Raw genomic sequence first — 9,459 nt, 5'->3', positions numbered from 1 at the left:
ACAAGAACATGAGTAAAACACAATTTACTCCCATTACTTCCTATTCCCTGTTTTTGTCATCCTTCCATTGTTTAAATTTTACTTGTGGATAATTCTGATATCCTGCAGACAATAGTATTTACTGAGTATGCCACATGCATTACATTTTTATCAATACAGCCCTATTGTGGATCACTTTACACTCACCTTTGATTCATGTTGTTAAGTGGATCACATAAAATCCCTATCTACAGTTCTGCTTTCCAGAGGGTGATTATAACAATCCAGCTGAGTAGCTGAACTATTGTATTGAAGCGTTCTCAAAGTCTTGGAAGCCTTCCCAAGTTAAACTATAGTTATAAATACTGATTAAATATTAAGTGTAACCTTTTCTAGAAGAAAGAATGGTGATGGTTTATTATCAACTCAAAGAATCACATCTAGTAAAATATTTTCTTAGTATTTTAAATAACCTTTATTGTTGAGCCAGTGTGACATTGTGGTTATAGTATTTGCCTAGGATCTTCCTTTGCCCACGTTCCCTGGCTCTTCCTTTTAGAAGCCTTTTTTAAAGACCTGGCACGTGTGTCTTGGCTCAGCATCCCTGGCAGCATGTTCCTACTTTTAAATTTTTTAATTTGAGAAATAATGGCATTTAATAGCAGCCTCACCAAAATAAACTTTGCCCCACAAGCCACAAAATCCTGGCTACGGACCTGTCCTGGGACCTGTTTTGTTCAAAATCTTTATCAATGATATGGATGAAGGGATAGAGGGAATGCTTATTAAATTTGTAGATGATACTAAATTGGGAGGGGTAGCAAATATGGTAGAAGACAGAGTCAGGATACAGGATGATCTAGACAGGCTACTGATTTCCTAGTCTTCTGGTAGGTGTTTTTTAAAAAAAATATTACCATTTTGCCAAAATATTTAATAAGATCAGTGGCTGTAGAACACATTATGCTGTTTATAATATCTTCTTCTTCTTGAGTTAAAATTTTCATTATCATGTTTTTGGGGGGTTTTGATTAATTTTATAGCCTGGTAGGAATCCAAATTCTTCAATATGTTCAGTTACATATTGCAACAATTTCTGGGGAGTCAAAACTGTTAGAACCATGTCCTCTGCATAACTTTTCATTTTGAACTCTACATCCCACAGATGAAGCTGCCCCAGGATCTGTGCAGGCAGGGAGGGCTCTCCCTCACCACTGCACAGACCCAGCTAGGAGAGGGGATTGAAAGGGTTTAAACTTTAACCCCCTTTCCATCCTCTCCCTTGAGCCAGGCCACAGCTGTGGTGTGACTCCAGAGAGAAGGAAAGGTGTTTAAAATTTAACCCCCTTCCTTTCTCTCTGGAGTTGCACCGCAGCTGCGGCCTGACTCTGGGAGAGAAGAGGAGGGGTTTAAACTTTAAACACCTTCCCTTCACTTGGGAAGCAGCCCAAATAAAAGCCAAATAATAACGGCTTTTATTCTGGCGGGGTTACTTTGGTAGCCGAATACAGAGCTCTAGTCTGTATTTGGCTGAATAAATACCCGAAAAATACCAATAAGGTATTTTGCAGGTATTTATTCAGCTTGTTATATGATGAGCACACACTCCTATTCCCTCCTTCCCTGAGATTGTTTTCCTCACAGTGAGAAAGGACTAGAGCCTTTGAAACTGCTCCTTATCAGGTTGCTATATTCCCCTGAAGTTTATTTTAGAACATTTTTAAACTTCTTGTGTGCCATTTTTAGAAGTTTAAGTAAAGAGAGTTCACTTGCCTCTTCCCTCAATTTCCTGGGCTGAGCCAGCATTAAAATACATAGATAAAAGGGACTGCTCGGTCAGAAATGAAGGGAAAAAGGAGGGGAAATCCTGTGTCTGAGTGAGGGAGGGAATGGGGCTAGGTCTTCTGAGTATTTTTCCTAGGCTTTTTATTAAAATTTATTAATTAAAATATTTATATCCCACCTTTCTTGTTGTGAAAGTGTTTCAGGTGGGAAAGAAAGAAAATGTGGCTTAATTCTGGACTGGTGCCGCACAGATAGAACAGATTTCCCAAATTACATTTCAAGCATGTGCATGAAAAATGCATTTGTGATCCAAGTTAGAACACTCACTAAAAGGCAATCCAGACAGCTGAGTGCCTAGTCAACAATGACACCAGAAAATCCAGATGCCTGAAATCTACAAAGAAATTTGGGTGGGGACATTTTCATAAGCATACTTAGTGAAATGTTAGTTTAATTTTGCATTGTTGCCCATTTAGAGAGAAAGGCTTAATTGAGCATGATTTCATAATAATGATGGGGATGAAATGAATGAAGTATTTATTGTGCATTTTAATTTCACTACAGATACCCATATCTGAAATTCTTGGCTCCTATGGTTTTACCACAGCATCAGTTCAATTATACAGATTACTGAAAGCCAGATAATGTTAGGAATCCTGAAGTCCTGTCTTCATTTTCTCTTTAGTTAATTAACAATCATCAGGCTTATGTTATCAAGAAAAGGATGCCTAGTTTAAAAACAAACAAACAAAGGCCCCGGTCACACAGGCCGGATATCGCGGGGGGGGGGAGGCATGGCTAATTGCCCCGGTGTAGTTTGATGCGTGATTATGTGATCAGACACGCCGGTGGTGTCCTTCCCTCGGCACCGGAGGGTAAACAAGAGACCGGAGGGGAATGCCGCGCGCCGGCGCGATCACACCACAGGCATCTGGAGGCAGCCCGTGGCAAACGTTTACTAGTACCTTGGAGGTACTAGTTTTTAAAAGGTGCATTGTCGGTGGTAAGCCATGGGTGCATTCCACTTCCCAGATGTTGGGGAGTGATCGCACCAAGATAATCCACCCACCATCCGTGCCTCTCCTGCGGCAACTTTGCCGTGTGACCGGGGCCAAACCCTAGAGTATTTAGGTATTAAAATAGTCATTCATGTCCAGTCAAAGTTTTATTCTGAAAGGTACATGAGAATATTGGCAGAAAATTCCTCTCTGCATTTCATCTGTTTGCTCTTAGACTTGTAAACTCAGTTGGTATAGAATGCCATGGCCCAGCTAGTATTGGTCACTAAGTGCAATATTCATATCACTCCAGTTCTGCAGATGCTACATTGGTTACTGATCAGTTACCAGGCCCAGTTCAAGACTCCAGCTATCACCTAAAAAACCTGAAATGTCACTGGACCTGCACACTTGCAGGACTGCCTCTCTTATTGTGTTCAACCATGACAACTGAACAAAGTTTTCTGAAGGTGCCACCCTGCAAACAAGTGACATTGGCAACTGCCTGCTTGTGCACATTCTCTGTGGGGGCTTCTGCACAATTGAATGGCCTGCCTAAAGCTGTCAAGAAGGGCCCCACACATCTGTCATTTTGCAGAATATGCAAAATAGAAATTTTATAAGGGCATTTTTAGATTAGAAAGAAAGAACAACTGTAGTATAAGGGATCAACTTAATAGGAATAAGCCTTGATCTGGATAGCCCAGGCTAGCCTGATCTCATCAGCTCTCAAAAGCTAAGCGGGGCTGGCCCTGGTTAGTATTTGGAAATGAGACCATAAAGGAATACCAGGATTGCTATGCAGAGACAGGCAATGACAAATAAGATCATTGAACTGACCACTAAGTTTCTTCATGGTTTTATAAAATGGAAGAACGATTCTGAGCATATTAATGATTCTTAATTTATAATTAAAAAAAAAACACCTTAAGTTTAAAAGTTTAGATTTTAATTTATTGTACCACTCAGCTATCTCCGGTATGGTCAAATCTATCTTGAGACATCTTGAGGCATGTTATAGGCCTGACATATCCTTGGAATGGTTTACCACAATTATCTATTTTATAATCTCTATTGGATTGTATTAATACTGGGAAATGTTTATTTTTAATATTGTATGCCAATAAAAGGTATTTGAATTTGAAATAACATATGAGTATCTCTTGCCTTGAAAACCCCATGGGGTCACCATAATTCAGCTGTGACTTGACAGCAAAAAAAAAAAAAAGAATCAAAGTTTCCTATAATAATGATTTTCCCAATTCTTCAATCCACATCCCTGTTGCATTATTTTGTATTGTTACAAATCTTGCTGTTAGATTGAATTGTTCTATCATATTTTGTACTCTGTTCACTTATTAACTGAATAGTCCTTCTCATACCTGTAATCTGCCTGGCCCCACCCCTTTATTGTTTTACTAGTTATTATTGCTTTTAGATTCAAAAGTTTCTATCATACTTCTTAATTCACTTTCTAACTGACTAAATAGTTCCTTTATTTGAAATCCTCTTTGAATCCCAGTGAGAGACAATAAACTAAGCTAATAATTATCTTTTTTTTAAGCCCCCGGAGGGGATTTTTTAATTATTTTTGCAAACTACAAAAAAAAAACTACTACAGAAAAACAGGAAGGGGGACTACATATACAGGATAAAGAAAAGATACCCACACTACCTAAAAACCCAAGAGAGGAGATCTTCATTGGCTTAGTTACAATAAATCTTCCCATTGTTTAAGCTTAAAACAAACTGAGTCAATCATTAATAATACTTTTTCTTTTCTATAACTATTACACCTTCACTGTCTAAAGAGAATACCCTCAAGTCATCTCTTTTCATCATTTTCCAAGGAACAATTCAGAGTCCTTCAGCCTCTACTTCTCTTTTCCCTGTCTTTTTCGTAACTTATAAGGACTTTTTGGGGCAGCTGCCCCCTTTTCAGCCAGAGGGTCCTCTCCGGAAGAACCAGAGTCCAGCTCGCCAATAGACTTGCTGTCCTCTTCTTTTTGCTCGTCATCTGATCTTCCCAACTGAGCCTTTAAAAATTATTTGGCCTTTGTAACAGTCAATATTTCTTTTTTATCTTTGATCTTGAAAGTGACTCTCTCTGGAAACAACCATTTGTATCCAATTAAATTTGTCTGAAGAAAAAGCATCAGCTCCTTGTACTTCTTTCTCTGTTGTCTGACTTCAAATGGAATATCCTTTAGCGTTCTGATGGAACTTTCTCCTACTTTCAGGGGAGCTCCAGAAACCACTTTCAGGATTGCATCCCTAACATGCCTCTTCGAGAATCTCACAACTATTTCCCCAGGAAGATTATTCTTTTTTATATATCCTGAATATGATCTATAGACCACATCCATATCATTTAACAACAGTTCTGTTTTCATTTCCATCACCGGGGCTAGCAGTTCACTCATCACTTCTTTAAGATTCTCACCTGGTTTTTCTGGCATGCCCTGGAAGCGAAGAACCATGTTGGCCTTTTCCATTTGTACTTGTAGCATTTGATCTTCCAAAGAAGTTGTCTTCTCTTCAAGCTTTTGCACCTTCTTCTTTACTTTTTGCGTAGTTACAGCCACCTCCTTTATCTTCTCAGCATCCTGCTTCATAATTTGTATCATATGACCAATTTGAGCTTGTGTTGCAGTTATGCTTTGTGTTACTTTTGACATTTGTTCCTTGAAGTTATTCAGCTGTTCCAGCAGAGGGCGCATGTACTCTGCTACAGCTTTTGCCGTCTCACTGGTAACTTCCAGTTTAGGGTTATCCAGCCCTTTTGTTTTCAAAAGTCTTTCTTTGTCCTTCTCCCCCTCCATCTTTGTCGCTTGCTTACTTTCTCCGACTTTCCAAAAGTCTCTGAATATGCACTTGAGCGCTTCAACTCACTCGGGTATGTGCCTCCAGGCAGTTTTCTCCATGTTTTCTTCTGCTCCCCCCCTCTCCCGCTTAGAAAGTTTGTGCGTGGGAGAGGCGTCCCTCCCCCCGCTCGCCTTTTTCCCGATCAGTGAAGTAGGGTGGGGAGCTATCTTTTAGTCTTAAATTCGCCTTTAGCTTGACTCACATTCATTACTGGTCTTCCGACCCCGCTTTCAACTTCATTTCAATTGCTGGATCTCTTGCACTTGCTCCAGTCAGCGTCACTAGCACAGTTCGGTCTCACAGCTTGAGGGACCATCGGAGCGAAGAAGCGCCTTGATTCTCGGGCATTCCGCCCTTGAAGAGTCCACCTCTTGAAAGCTCCCTGGCCAGGGCCCCTTCACCGGGTCCCTGGGGGGGTTAGCGATCCTTTGCACCCCCTCCCCCAGCCAGAGAACAGACCTTCCCCCAGGAGGTTTGGGCAATAGGTCCGTTAGTGCGCCACCATCAACCGGAAGTCCTCCACTAAGCTAATAATTATCATTATATCAAGTGGGGGACCTGCAAGGACTTCCAGGGGCATCTCATTTTCTCCTCCTCCACTATTCCCTCTTTTCTTTTTCTGAAAGCCACCATAATCTCGCCTCTTTCTTTCTTCCATCTGTCCTTCTCACCCACCAGCCACTCACTGAAAAACCTCTGCATGGTATTCATTTATTTCAGTAATACCCAACCGTTCTCTAAAAGCAGCTTTACAGCATTCCCCTCTCCTCCATTTTATCTTTACAACAACCCTGCGAGTTAGCTTATATATTGCCTCTGGCCCAAGGTCACCCAGTATGACTCCATGGCAGAGTGGGGATTAAAACCTGGGCATCCCAGCTCCTAGTCTGAATCTGTAATGGCTAAACCACAGTGGCTGCTGTTGAACAGTAGAGATCAGCCAGGCCTGGGTGAGACATGGAAGTCGTGTGGTAGCAAGCAAGTCATCCAGGGGCAGCTGCTGTGTCTGGCCTCATGAGTCCTCCTTCAAAAACAGCCTTGGAAAGGGCCATACCCCCATCCTCCTGCTTTTTTTCAATGAGAATCCAAATCTTAAAGACTGGTAACACTGTTGTGGCTGCCTAGAAACTACAACTTAGGACATTTGTTTCTTAAAGCTACAAATGCTGCTTCTATTATTTGATTTTTCTTTTTAACCCCTTGGGTTCTTATTTTAGGTTTCAGGTTTTCCCACAAACTTTGTGCCTTTTTCAGATTTGGAGAAATATCTCTCTATGACTGAAGTCTCTAGATTTAAATATCTAGATATTTGGCCACATTGATAATTGGATATATGTGGCTTAAACTCTTTTAGACATTGTAAGGCAAAAACAACACTAGCTGTGGACAAAATAGTAAAGGTTACAGTACAGTAAGAACTAAATGTCCATGAAAAGCAAAGGAGAGTTAACCCTGACCTGGATACCCCAGGCAAGCCCAATCTCATCAGGTCTCAGAACCTAAGCCGGGCCGACCCTGGCAAGTACTTGGAAAGGAGTCCTCCAAAGGAATACCAGGTCTAGGACGTAGAAGCATTAATATCAAGCCACCTCTCTGAAAATGTCCAAGCCCCAGTAGGGGTCGACCAAAGTCTCCATGACTTTCAGGCATGTCAAGTGCACATGCGCATGCACACATACACACACACACACTTTAAAAGAGGAAAGGGAGAGTTTATTAGAAATAGTGAAGAGCAAATTAAAACTGAGAACTTTGTTGATTTTAATGCAATGTCTATATCTTTGCCAGTGATGCAGACCTTTAGGTGCAAAGAAGTACATATGACTGCTTGACAGATAACATTTATTTGTGGACCTTTCTTAAAATGAAGGTTCATGCATTGCATGCTGTTATCCATACAAATAAACATCAAAATAAAAAGCTAATTATGGCCTTACCGTTTAAAAAGGGATGAGTTTTCAAATTACATTTGCCACAAATTATATTGTGTTCTCAGATATTTGAGGAAAGGTTATAAACTTTATGAATTGCATTTCTTTTGGGGAAATCAAGCAGAAGACAAAAGAAATTGGCTGTAGATTAATATTTGCATTAAAACATCCAAAAGAAAACATGAACAAATGCAATGGGCCAAATCTAGCATTCTCATATCAGGCTATTTTCTACCGAGGGTAATTTGCCTTCAAACACCCCTAGTTTGGGCCCTGTGTTTGCATTCATTATGTGAAATAAACTGACATAAGTTAATTAAATTTTGCAAACTATTTGCTTGATGAAAATATCTATCTCTGAAGAGAGAGGCATTAAGAGGACTAGGCTGCTTCCACTGCTTATAGCTGTATATGTTTTGGTCTATGAGTGACTATTGGAACACTTCTTTAGAAATGGCAAAAATCTAGGGCAGAAAAACTAATTCTGCAGGGAAACCAAAAAAGATGTCACATTTTTGGTCATCTGCTGATGTATGCCAAGGCTGTTCACAGGTCCAAATTAGGACCTTGTAATGAGCCCAGAAAACAAATGTAAACTAGTGTAGATACAAGATCTTTGGTGTATGTGAGATAGTGTTGACTGATCCCCATGAACGTGCCCATCAAGTTCTGGAGCATACAAAGTCTTCAAACAAGCTTTTAGCTTGAATGCACAAGCCCTAGCCATGCACAAGCAGAAACAAAAACTGACTTGGCATAGTTCCACATGCACAAGATCTTGTGTAATACCTAGCACTTTCTTCCATGTATGTTATTGTGTGCAGAGGTTGATTGCACAAGGTCTTACACAAATTGAAATGTAAGAGAGGATACAATACGTCCAACTCAGTGCAAGTGGCTACCGTGGTCTTTTTTCTTACATTTCTGCTTGCACAAGAGCTCTGGCACTAGTGGAAATCTTGCCCTGGATCCAACCCCTTCTGTGCAATATATCAGTCTTATGCTCAAGCATACCTAGGAGTGCATCCTACAGATATCAGTCATTGTCTTCTGTGCTTCTTCAGTAGATCTTTGTATCAAGTATTCAATTTCATATCTTTCTAGGGAATGACTATAAATTTCTGTGATGTGTACATGATGCACATTTTATATGTGTATTTTATACTTTCTATATGTTCCTCAAATCAAGATTTCCATAATGATAATATATATCATACTAGATATACATTTCCCACTCCCCCCCAAAACCAGAACACCCCAGTGGAAAATGGGCAAAAAAGAATTGGCCTGCACTTCCATTCTGAAACACGGGCACCGCAGACTGAAACAGCATATTCTGGGAAGCATTCTTGTAGGAGAAGAATTCTTATAGGGGAAGAATTCAGAAACAGAGAGGATTCATATGATTAGTATGTGCAAATCTGAGAGAGGATCTCAGCTTTCACTCTGCATGCAGCTAATAAAATTTTTGACCACAACTGCAATGAACTTCAAGCACAGTGATGTTCAGAGGAAAAGTTCACTACTGTGAACTTGTATGACTGATGGATAGAAACCCTCTTCTCCTGACCCTGCTTTCAGAAAGTCTGCAAAGCATTGTGGGTTTTGGCATGTTTTTTTTGGTCAGTTCTTGCCCCATGCTCCTTCAGTTTATCCCCCAATATCAACACTAATTTTTGTGTGTTTAGTTTTCAGCTTTCACTTCAGGTGTTGTTGGGGGTTGGGTTTTTTTATATGTATGTTTGTTTTCGCCCCATTCACCATTATTTTCCTGGTTTTTTTGAGACCACTTTTACCCCTGTTTTTCTGAAAGCTGATTTTGAGTTGGATTTTTCCTTGTGCACAATGTTTCTGTTGGGTTTCTTTGTCCCACTCCCAGCACACATTTCAATAATTAGAAT

Source organism: Gekko japonicus, unplaced genomic scaffold (genome assembly GCF_001447785.1).
Source record: "Gekko japonicus isolate JY-2015 unplaced genomic scaffold, Gekko_japonicus_V1.1 scaffold493, whole genome shotgun sequence".
Classification (NCBI taxonomy): Eukaryota; Metazoa; Chordata; class Lepidosauria; order Squamata; family Gekkonidae; genus Gekko; species Gekko japonicus.
This window is presented reverse-complemented; position numbering follows the sequence as displayed.